This window comes from Nannospalax galili, unplaced genomic scaffold (genome assembly GCF_000622305.1).
Source record: "Nannospalax galili isolate Female #2095 unplaced genomic scaffold, S.galili_v1.0 scaffold189, whole genome shotgun sequence".
Classification (NCBI taxonomy): domain Eukaryota; kingdom Metazoa; phylum Chordata; class Mammalia; order Rodentia; family Spalacidae; genus Nannospalax; species Nannospalax galili.
Window position 1 is genome coordinate 373,869 of NW_008360331.1, and position 13,360 is coordinate 387,228.

Below are 13,360 nucleotides of genomic sequence, written 5' to 3' on the forward strand. Positions count from 1 at the left end.
TGACAGAATGTATGAAATCTGATGTGATGGTTAGGAGAGTGCAGATGGGGGAGAGGTATAAAGATGATTAATATGTATTATATGAAGTGCACAAAATTTTTTAATTAATTATTTATTTTAATTCTGTGTTTTTGGATGTATTGCCTGCATGTATGTAAACGCATTTTTGTCCTACAATGCCCAAGGAGGTCAGAAGAGGGCGTCAGATCCTCTGGAACTGGATGACAGGTGCATAGTACAGCACATACTTTGATCATTCTATTTTTTTCCAAAATGTACAGCAATGCATGTAATATGAAAAATATTTTAGGGGGCTAAGGATAACTCAGTGTTAAGATAAGTGTGCTTGCTGTGCAAGCATGAAGACTGAGTTCAAATCCCTAGTGTAAAAGCTGGGCATGGTTTCCCATGCCAATAACCAAAGCTCTTCAGGTTAGGGAAGGAGGATCCCAGGAGCTCATTGACCAGCCAGCCTAGGCAAAACAAGTTTCGGTGAAAGAGTCTCTCTCAAAGACTAAGGCTGGACGTCTGGGAGATGTCTCAGTAGTTAATATTTGCTGTGCAATCATGAGGAACGGTTTGAATATCAGCTCCCAGATAACAAGTCAGACATCCCACAAATGCCTGTAACTCCAACTACCTGGAGTCTGGCCTTTTGTGGTCTCTGTGTGTGTACACAGATACACGCACCCTACACATACACACACACACACACACACACACGTACATACACACAAGTAAACAAATAAAAATACAAATAAATTTTTTAAAGGTAGAGAGTGCTAAGCAGGATGCCTGACATCCTCCTCATATCTCTAAACACATATGTACACATGTACTCACATGTACACACACACGCATGCTCTACACACATACATGCATACTCATATACACATACAGATAGAGAGGTATCAGGAATTCAAGACCAGCCTTAGCTACATAGCAAATAAATATGAGGCCAACCTGGGCTACCTGGGCTTCCTGTCTCAAAAACATAACAAAAAAATCTTAATTATTAATATACATTCACATATTTAAATATATAACAGAATTCACAGAAACCAAACATCTACATATAAGTAAACTGTGATGACTCCTCATAATTTATGACAGAAAAATAGAATGAGACAAAATTCTTCTATAATCACTATGCACTGCAGGAAAGTCTCTCATAGTCTCTATACAAGCCAGAAGGTGTCTAGTATATCATTCATCTTCTTCTGCTCCAAAAGTTTGTGAACTATGACAAATGAAAGACTAATGAGGCAAACAGGCCTCATTCTCTAGCAAGCAAGTGACTGCTGCAGCACCGAATGAAAGTTCCACTTCAACATCAAACAGGCATCGCAGATTTAACACGTTCCAAGCTGAGCTCTGAGTCATCCTGACCCCTGTCAATCCACGACAGTTTCACTGTTTACATTACTCAGGCCAAACACTGTGTGTCATCCTTGACTCCATTCCCCTTTCCATAGCCAAACTAAACCTGGAAGTTTTCCTTACAAATTATACCCAGGACCTTCCCACCTTCTACCACCTGAATCCTCAAAGCCCCAGCAGAAGCTACCGCCACTTGGCTCTGATAATGATGCTGACCACCTCACTAGCTTCATGGATTCCATGTTCCCATGCACCCATATTATCTCCATCCAGGCAGAATATGTTACTCTTCCGAGTAAATTCCTTCCTTGTCTATCAGTCTCACTTCAGGTAAAAATCAGTGTCTATACTGACCCACCTTTGTGGTAGGAGTTCCTTGGGGGCCAGGGGAAAAAAAGGAGAACAAAGAAAAAGTGTGATCTAATCTGTGTCAGCTAGGCATAGACTTGTTACAGTCCTGTAGTGCACAGAGTGTACGTTACCATGTAAGGGGACCAAAGGGCTAGAACAATATAAAAGCAAAACTTTTCTATGCTTGGGGCTCACTTTGATTTTTTTGGATACGAATGGACTGAGTCAGTGTTAGCACTAGAAAAACTGCTCCGGGGAAGAAAAACCCCGGTGTGCTACGTCTCTACAAAGCCCCTGCAAAGCCTTCTCCTCAGTACCACTGTGCTGTTTACTCCACTTCAGCCACACCGGCCCAGTGCCTGTGACATCATTCCTTATCACACCACTCACATGCCTGCAGCAAAGGTGGTGCCGTTCTTCTTCCCTCTCAGAAACAGTCCCCCATTGATGGTCCATTATGATTTGTAGCTGTGGTGTCCTCTGATACGTTCATGCAGCCTGTAAGTGTGCCTGGGTCAAAGAAGGTACTCGGGACACAGTTTCTAAATAGATGACTGATATTGATCAGGAAGGAGGAAGTGTCTTTCCATCAACAGATCAGAAACAGAGTATTTCAATAAAGAAAACTGCAAGCCAGATAAGAAGCCAGGACACCTAGGGAACTCCGAAATATCCCCCTAGAGAAATTTTAGGAAGGGAAAAGGAAATAATTGCTCAGATGAAATATATCTCATCATAAAGAACAGTTTTTATCATCAGAGTTTCCAAGGGAAGAGTAACACCATCAGGATCTGCCTGCTCAGATCCAAAGCCCACGAAAACCCAGAGCTCTCCGGTACTGTAACTTCCCTGGTCACCTGACTCCTACAGTGCGGAAGGACTGGCAGGCAGTGCAGAAAGAGCAGAGAAGCTAGGACTCTAAACCAACTGGAGGAAAGTGCAAAACAAGGAGCTCAATTTGTAGAACTCAAGCAAGAAATCCTCTTTTGAGAATGACTACATCCATAATTTCATAGTCTATTTGAGGCATTGAGTTTCAGGCCCCCCAACTAGAAAAAAGTAGTGTTCAAGTGCAGAGCAGAAGGTAAGAAATACCGTATTTTTCCTAAGATACACATAGAGATGCTTTATAGGGTCTTAAGACACTGAAGTTTCCGCTGTGCATCATCTTTTTTTCTACTATGTCATAGACTATCTTAGAACTGACAGTGTCTTGGAATAAATGAAGTGGGTTTTTTTCAAATTTAGAAGGATCAGCCAGGATTGGAATATAAATTGTGGTAACTGAGGACTTTGTCAGATGCTCACAGAGGCCCAGACCAGAGTGTTCTAAAATCAAGCAGAAGCTATTTGCTGTGACCAAGAATTTTTGAGAATCTGTGTGTTGAAGGAGGCACTATCTTGAGACTGGAAGGTAAGTCATATTCCCCAAGGACTGCTTCTTTACAGCCTGAGACCACTTTCAAGTTCTTGGTAATATAATCACCCAGGTCTTTAGCATATTATCAACATCTTGTTTCCTTCTCATCATTTAAATTCACACCTTAAGGAGATGATTTAGTAATTACTTCATCAATATTTTGAACTGCTTTCCTCACCAAGGTCTTTTAAAGACAATAGAAAGGAACCAGGGGTGCTCAGTGACACCAGGAAGGTAGCAGAACAGCACTTGCCTGTACTCACTCCCTTCTGAAACATCTGTTTGAAGACAATTCACATGCAAAACTGCTTTCACAAAAACCAGGGAACCCAGCATGTGCTGGTAGTACAGAAAAAAAAAAAGAGGTGCATGTAAGGAAAGAAAAATATTATCTTTCATACCTAGAGTCTTTCACATTTATCTCCTAAATTTAGAACATTCTGAGCTACAAATTTTAGTTTTTATTTTTAGATTAATTAGTAAGGAACCATCTATTCAAAGCAATGAACCTGTTAAAGCAATTTTTGCTTTTAACAAGATGCTTCGCTAATATTGCACATGCACTAATATCTACTTACAGAAAATATCAATTTTATGATTGTAAAGAGCTCATTTTATTCTCATATAGCCTGATGCTTTCATGACAGCTTTGAAAGTGATGCCTTGCTGGGCAATCAGCTCCAAAAGAAAGGACCATGAGAGCCCATGAGCCTGGGCAAACTGTAGCAGTTCATAGGAAACTGTCCTCTCCCAGGCTAACTTGTTCTATTATATTTTGGCAGAGCGCTCAGGCAGGGCAGTAATTATGAGATGATTCCAGAAACTGGATGCAGCACTTAAGTTCTGGACACCAAAAGTGGATACAGCTGTCTCTACCACCGAGCAGTGCTCACAGTGGGAAAACAGGATCCTACTGGGTATTCAGAGAGTACTCTGAATAAGAATGACAGTGTCATCTCCACAAATGCTCTCAGTGGTAATGAAGGCTGTCATTGCAAGTGAATTGTGAACCTATTATTCCTTTATGTCATGGGGCGTGAAGTTAAGAACCTGTAGATATTAAGACCGGAAAATAACCAGGGACCTAGGGAGTGCACCTCCCGGGTGAGTAGCCTTTTGCTTTTCCTTTTATTGGTCTTGCAAAACAATTACAACTTAAGAAACGGAAGCACAGTAAAGGATTACTCACAGGACACAAACATCCCTCCCCCATACTATCTGGGTACAAAGTCCTGCTGTGGCTACTGACTGTCTTCAAGGACATTCTGGGTTTTGGAATTACATGCTGAAGATGAAGGTTGTTGTGTTAGTCAGTGTGCTGACCGACACCTCCACACAGGTCCTTGTGTGCAAGGAACTTCATGGCATTCCTCCAACTTGCTCGTGACCTTCCAAAGCTGCTTGTCCAGTTAACTCTATGTTGTCCGATCTCTTCTCTTTATACTGTTTGATTCCCTTCAAGAAGCATTTTAATCGCAGGTTACATGAACCTCAAGAATGAATCAAAGAGAAAAAGGCTCATTAATACACAAAAATTTCCAAAATAAAATTGTTTTCATTTGATGGTTATTCTACAAGGTTTTTTAAATAGCTCATCTAACACCATATCATCACTTCTTTAAAAATTAATAAGGATAACATTTTTCCTGGGATAATTTAAAAATACAGACTAATAAAAATGAGAATCACTAATGTTTCTTTTTCTTATGCCCTTTCCACAACTCCTGGCCTCCTTGGAGGTCTAATATTCTTGGTGGATTTCTTTTTAGTCAGACCACTTGCCCTTCATTGGATGACCCGCTTCTTTCTTCCTTTCTATTCCTTCTAAAATGGTTGTAAGAAAGCAATTTCTTACTATTCACTCAAGGAAATTAGTTTTGAACCAAAATAGTCCCATAGTCTGAATGAGTTCAGGTCTCCTATCACAATCTTTCAAGACAATGCCTGTTGCCCTGCATGAGTCACTATGCTGTTCCCAGAAGCCCTAGGTTTTCAAATGAAAATCCCAGTGCCAGGTATGGGTAACCTCCCTGTGAGTTGTTGGCCAGAGAGCACCAAGTGGTTCCCAAAATAATACAAGCTATTGCTATTGCTCTTAGTTACCAATCAGACCTAGATGCTAAGATCCTATTGGCTAAAGACACCGTTCACCTTGGACACAGGACACAGAAATCAAGCTAGAACTGAGCTGGAAACTTCCTCCCTGCCGGCTATGCTCATAGTGCTGGAAGGGGATATGCAGGCTGGTGGGGGGGTCATCAAGGCTCCTTCCAATCTGTGTGCCAGGAAAGATGTGCCAACTGGTGCACTAGTAGCATGACTGTTATTGGGGTAAGCAATTACTCTACTTTGAGGCCCACTTCACAGGAGTGTGCACAGGCCTGGTACTGTAAACCTGACCAAAAACCTGCGGCTGGGGTAGAGAGATGACTCAGTTTAGAGCACTGGCTGCTCTTGGAGTAGACCAGGGTTTGTTTCCTATCCAGAACTCCAGTTCCAGGGGATCTGACACCTTCTTCTGGCTTCCACAGGCATTGCACACATGTAGTATATTTACATACAAGAAAAATGGTCATACACATAAAATAAATATTTCTTTAAAAGTCTATGGCTCAGGAAGCCATAGGTGCTATGGGAGACTGCTCTATTGATGTTTTGCTAAATAGACATGTAGTGAAACTACAACCTACATGTTTATGTAGGAGAGACTGGGCTGTTCTCAGCCTAAGTCAGGGAAGCATTTTTTTTTTCTTAAGACAGCATCTCACTATGTAGTCCTGGCTTACCTAGAACTTGCTATCTAGACCAAACTGGCCTTGAACTCACAGAGCTCTCCTGCCTCTGCCTCCCAAGTACCAGGATTAAAGGTGGGCGCTACCACACTTGGCCCCACAGATACTTCTTTTTGCAGAGGGTAGCAGTTGATGCAGAGACTCATGACTGTTCAAAATGCTAAGAACAAAAGACTCTTGAGTGCTCTGTCCTCAACACATCACCCTCCAAAGTCCAAAGACCATCACAAAAGAGTCAGAAAGACTGTAAAAGTCAGAGGGTCGAGAAGAGGTTGTGAGGCACTATCTTCTGGATATAGCATGGACATCCCAATCACAAATACACAGCAAATGTGCCTACATACACAACACACACACACACACACACACACACACACACACACATACACACACAACAAGACATGGAGGAAGAAGGTGAACTAGTTGGGAGGAGGGAAGTCAGACAGAGTGAGAGATGGTAAGGGCTGGAGAAACGGCTCAGCTGTTAAAAGCATTGGCTGCTCTTGCAAAAAACCCAGGTCCAGATCCCAGCATGCACATGGCAGCTAAAAACCATCCATAACTCCAGTTCCAGGGAATTCAGCACCCTATTCTGGCATTCTACAATGTGGGTGCACTTACATACATGCAGGCAAAACACCCATACACAAAATAAAAATAAATAAAGCAAAAAAAATTTAATGAGCTGAAGTTAGATAAGGGCGGATAATGGGTGGTGAACATGATCACAAGACATTCTATGTGTATATGTAATGGTTAAAAAAAAATAAAACAATAATGCCTGTGGACATCCACCCAGCTAATTAGCAATACCTAATTTCTCTCTTATTGAATTGTTTTCCAGCAAAAGCCACACTTCCTGACTCACTAGCTATTTTTCCTGGAAGCGCACAGCATTTAGCATGACATTTCTATTAACACAAGTATAACTCATGCTATTTCTAAAATTTCCTATTTAGGAAAACAAGACTGTCTCCTACTTAATACATTCCCTGAACGCCTTCAACATTCTAATGCAATTAAGAATAGAGCAGTATGCTCCTACCAGCTCCACATCAGCAATTTGTTTTTCTGTCTCCTTACCCCTCTTCTCTCATTCGCAAATTCATAAGCAGACTACAGTCAAGTTAGAGTTCTCAGCTGATAGTGTGCAGCCAGGGTTCCGGCTTGCTGGGGAACAATCAGAAACCTACAAACAAGTAGATGCACATGCAAACTGTATTGTATGTGTTGTGTTCTTTAATGTATAGTTTTTATTTGACTCACCATCACTTAATTCTGTTATTTAGAAAATGGAAATTATTTGGCATTTGTGTGAAGAATTATATTTCATAAGATTTTCAGAGCACTACTAATCAATCTTTTAAAATAATTAAACCTGACAACAGTTAATTATGGTCCTTAGTAATTATATATCCTGTTCAACACTCACAGTTTTGTTTATCATCAGCTGCTTCCACCCACCAAGAAAACCTGTTTGTAGATGTCTAAGGAGATCATCTAGGAGACCTACATAAGTAGATATTTTCACAAAGTTTCAGCCCCCAGAGCTACTTGTAATTGTTCGTAGATACAGATAATAGACATGAGACTTCAAGCAACGGCATTGAAGTTTTCCAAGGAGGCTAAACAATGACACTGACACCCCACTATATGCATTTTCTCAACAAGTCAGCTTCTGGAACTGAGCTGAGTTTTGAAAGACTTTTCTCTCATCTGTGTCTCTGAGCTCCTGAGCTCCTCCTGATAGTTTTGAGTGCAATCAACTGGGGTTTATACATACTCTTCAGGCACATCATAGAAAATAATGTCTCTACATTCAAGCATAGAGGACGATTCTAGTCTGAAATTTTTAAAAAAATAGCCTAAAGGAATAAGACATGGAATATTGCATAGATGAATTTTTTCTTTTTTAAAATTTTTTGAATTTTTTTAATTTTCATACAACATAACTTGAAGGTATTTAGATCCCTTTCCCCTATTCACACCTCCACTTACAGCCCTGATGCAATTTAATGTACTCTATTATATAGAGAGAGTTTGATTGCTGTCTTCAAATGTCCTTCAGTGTGGGTCCATCCACTTGAGCCTGGTTAGCCTACAAAGAGTCCCATCTCTGTAAGACACTGTCTTTCTGCCTTCCAGCAACCATCAGTTGTCAAAAGTTCCTTAGGCTGGGTTGGAACTCCTTACCCACTTCCCCATGTCTATGCTGGGATTTTGTCTGGTTTGAGCTTGCATGGGACTTGTGCATGCTGTCACTGTTGCTGTGAATTCATATGTGTAACTGATCAACTGTCTAGAAAACTCTGTTTTCTTGTGGTCATCTACCACCTCTGGCTTTTACAATTCAGACTTTACAAGGTTACACAACTGATCAAATGCAGAGAGTGTCTGTGAGACACTTAGCCTAAGTGATATACCTTCAATGCAACCTCTACACATAAGATGAATACATCTCTTAACTCTCATCAAAGAAGTTTCCTTATGCAGCAGATGGTGATTAACACAGAAACCCATAGCTTGCCCATGTGCAGAGAACAAGAGGCTGCAGAGTGCTTATCCCTGATTAGGACACCTCTTGTATATATGGTTTTAATGGTGTTTACTCAGTAGGATTTGAAAGACAGTTGATCAGCCCTCTGTTTCACTTTTCTGGAAAAGATACAGCTATTCATTCATTAGGAAAGTTGCCAGAACCTTCCAGATTGTAAATTAGTGATGGATTACCTAGTCGAGAGAAGTTCATATGTCTCCTATCCTTTCTAAACCTCCAAGTCTTCATTTATGCAGTATACATACTGGGGCTTCTGAAAACAGTTACTCACTGTAATGTAATACATGTTTAACCCTTTCAATTCCCTCTGCAATCTGAGTGAATGTAGTTAGTTCATCCATTATCAGGATACTTTTACATGCATGTTCACTCTTTTGTGACCATAAAATGAAACATTGAAGTTCTTTAAAAAAAATACAGAGTGTATATAAATGTATTTTTTTCATAATAATATGCAGACATCACCACTCTTCAAATCTTGTCAGAGGGATGAGAGCAGAAAGGATGCTTTCTTGGTACCCTGCTTAAAGTTTTGCTAGTCAAAGAAGAGTAGGAATAGATTCAAATACATTGCCACTGTTTTTAAAGATAATTTCACTTTTAAAAATAAATGACACATTCTTACACATATGCAGGCAATACACTCAGACACATAAAATAAAAATAAGAAACAAAGTATATTTTTTAAATGGGGCTGGAGAGATGGCTCAGCAGTTAAGAGCACTGGCTGCTCTTACAGAGAGCCCAGGTTTGATTCCCAGCATCCACATGGCTAACAACTGTCTGTAACTCCAGTTTCAGGGGATCCAACACCTTCTTCTGACTTCCATGGGCATTGTAGGACATAGACGCATATACACACATGAAGATAATACATTCATACCCATAAAATAAAAATAATAAATGATTTAAAAATAAATAATATAGGGGCTGGAGAGATGGCTCAGCGGTTAAGAACACTGGTTGTTTTTGCAGAAGACCTAGATTCAAATCCCAGCACCCATATAGCAGCTAACAATTGTCTTTAACTCCAGTCCCAGGGGATCCAACAACACAGTGCACTTACCTACATGTAGGCAATACACATATGCACATAAAATAAAAATACGTAAAATAAATTTTAAAAACATTTTAAAAATAAATGATGTATAAAAACTTAAATTTTATGTCATTTACTTATTCTATCAAAGTTAAATATAGAAGGAAAGATGTTTGGTACTCTGGATCCTCTCAGCCCTTCTATTTCCATAGTCTATTTTTGTTTTGTGTTCTTTTGTTGAGATAGGGTCTCCCTGTAGCTCCAATTGGCCTGAAACTTGCAATGTAGACCAGGCTGGCCTTGATCTCACAGAGATCCACCTGACTCTGCCTCCCAAGTGCTGGAATTAAAGGCGTGTGCCACCACACCTGGCATATTTCCATAGTCTATATTTTGGTCACACAGAAAATATTTCCTTTTTTTTTGAAATTTGTCTATTCTTTGAAAATTTCCATACATGTATACTGTATCTTCATCATGGCCATATCTACTTCCACCATTGAGCACCCCCTAATCCTCCAGCACATTCCCTCACAATTTCACGGTCTCTCTTTTTATACAGAAAATATTAGAATTTCTCAAAAGTGTCATATTGGTTCCCTGTAGCCCAGGCTAGCCTTGTACCCCCTATTAGCTGAGGCTAGCCTTGAACTTCTGAATTTCCTGCCTCCACTTCCCAGTGCTAGGAATACAGGTACACTCCATCATGTCTGGCTTTGAGTCGCTGATTATTTAAAACACACCACATTAATGTTCACTACAAAATTTTTATTTTAGTTTTTAACTCATTAAATATAAGTTTTAGATTCCTATAAATTAGTATCTTTTGTTATAACAGAAAATAAATCTCATCCTGTTAAATTGTTGAATAACACAGAAACTACAGAAAAGCCTAGCAATTAGTCACAGAGACTTCAACACTAGGGAATTGCCCAGATTTCATCAGAGAACTGGTCTCATGAAAGCATCGTCAGTACCCCTTGTAGACATGGAGCCCCTTGTGAACTCAAACACCTTTTCAAAACCTCCGCCAACTCCACAACACTATGCACTAGACTTACCTATTACAGCTCTGATCTCTGTTGCCTGCGGTCACTGCCTCACCTGCACAGAATGTGCTTTAAGTGATCTCTCTCACATGTGGGATGTACATTTGCATGTCAGAGCTGGGACATGGGCCTTGTGAAATGCAAGGAATTGACAGGGGAAGTTTTCTACTGAGAGACATATAATCTCATGAGAAGAGGAAGCTTCATGTACTAGAGTGCAAATAGAGCGAAATGGGCAAGTTTCTGCTACAGCCCCACGTAATTACTTCAGATGCAGGAATAAACCAACACAGCAGTATCCTATCTTATTGCTTAGTGTATCTTCTAAAGCACCCAGAACAATATCTTGCACACAGTACAATATAAATGATTAATGTTCCAACAGGTAACAGATTTTCAAGGAAAAAAAAACCAGCATGTAATGTCATATAGAAGGGCTCAGAGAGATGCTCCAAAATTCCACTTGAAAGCATAGGTCCAAATTTGATCACAGTCCATATGACCTTCTTATTTATGTGATACCATCTGTGACATTAAAAACTGAAACCGAGGCCTTTTAAAACATGATATAAAAGATGTGAAGCAAATTCTTTCAGTGACCAGCAGGTGCTCAGCTCCTTGGGGATATGGAATCATGAAGGGATTATGGGACTCCACAAAGAACAGTGTAGTCTCACACAGTATTAGGGAGAAGATATCAGGTCCATCAGAAGCCAACCTTCAGTCAGAGGTCCTCAGATAGCTGGTCACCAACAAGACTCAGAGGAATGGCTGCCAGGCAGCAGTTATAAAATCTGGCTCATTTATCTCTGCAGTATAAGCATTCTACCGAGGATCAGTGACAGAGAAATTGGAAACAGATTGTACATAGGCATGTGGTCTTTTAGTAATAAAACAGTTGTAGCCTGGCCTGCTGGAAGGGCTTTACAAAAAGGGAGCAAAGCCCGAGATCAGGCCAACCCTAGTGAGACACTTACTGGAGGAGGAACAAAAGGGCAAAGGAAGGAGGAAGGAGGGCGTCCAGAGGCCGAGGAGCCCGCTGGGGCGGGTAGTGTGAGCCCTCAGAGGGTCTGACAGCCGCTCCATGGTCAAGTCAAGGAAGGAGTGCCAGCATCCCAGAAAAGAGACGGGGTGCCTCCTTCCTGATTTAGGCACCGACTGTTAGGTTCGCGAAAAGCCCAGGACCACTAGAGACCACTCTGAGGCGAGAAAAGAAGAAATTTATTGGAATTGACGAGCAGTTGGATTGGCCTGTTCCCATCGGAGAGAGAAAGCTGGCGATTTCTCATCACAGCAGGCTGTTTTATAGGATTTTTCTTTTGTGGGTAGAGGGTAGTAAAGCTGTAGCAGGAGGGATTGGGGGGTGAGTGAGTAGCAGGTGCCTTGATAGGGGGCAGCTTCCTTTAGGTGTTTTTCAGTTTTTTGGTTGGCTGTGATGGAAAAATACTGTTATGATTAAGGTGCCTTGTTTAAAACAAGGGTTAGGTGGTAACTAAGAAACTAGGGTGGCTTAGTTTCTGTTTCCAAGAATGCTGCCCACCAGGTCGTGATTGCCATGTTGCTGGTCAGTATTGACTCCACCTTGGGGGACAGTTCAGCCCAACTCCTATCAAAGCAACTATTTGAATATAAGAATACTTAGTAAACTTCAAAACTTCAGTTCACCAAAGCCAAGGTTAATACAGATTCACTGAAGTGGTATTATTGATGTGACCAAGCACACAATGTATCTGCCAGAAATATTGAAATATTCACATTTGAATGTGCTTCCTATAGCAAGCTATATAACCAGATCAGAGCAAGAACAGTTATATTGCTATCTTGCTTTTTACCTCTAAGCTTGGATTTAAAGGCTTAATCTATCTAGAAGCAATCCCCGCCCTCAAAATACACGTAAAGAGATTACTGTGGGTTTTCTTTTCACACACAAATCTGTTCAATTAATTTCTAGTAACCAATTAATGTCTAGTAACCATTCGGAAAGAAAAAATAAACTTTAAAAAGAAAAACCTTTGCCATTCAACAGCTCAAACTATGGTGACTGTATTTTACAAATAGCTTTCATACACTATTAGATCTGAATAGTGTTGCTAAGACCCTGAATAAATATAATTTCTCATTCCTTCTTTTCATATATTTTTCTAATAATTGAGGTTTCAAACCAGGTCCAAAAATATATTTTCCAAAAATTGTCTTTAAAATGCCTTCAATAGAACAACTCACTCATTCAAAATGTTTTCTTTAGTTCTGAACAAAACACTTAGTGCTGAAAATTAGGGATAAATTTTAAAAGTGATAGGTATCACTTTCCACAGCTTTTGCACATGTTAACAACAGTCCTTTAAAGGTTAGAGAGACAACTCAGTGGTTAAGACTGCTCTAGCAGAGGACCCAGGTTCAGTTCATAACTCCAGTTCCAGGGGTATTCAGTGTTCTCGTCTGTCCTCCTCGGGCATTGCATGGCATGGGTGCAGTTACAGACATGCAGAAAATGCACTCATACACATAAAAATAAAAATAATGAATATTAAAGTGGCGATGGTCGTTTCAAGCCTGTGTGACAATTTCACAAATTGTTTTCCATTTCAGTCTTTGTCAAGTAAGAAAATCGTCATACATTTTTTTGAGAAAAAATGTTTGCTTGTTTATATATGCTTTACTTATTCCTCTGTTGAACATCTATGTTGCTACAATAGCTTGACTTTTGTGTACACTGCTGCCAGAAACAGAGGAGTGCAGATTTCTCTGTGAATTGCTTCATTTAAATATATA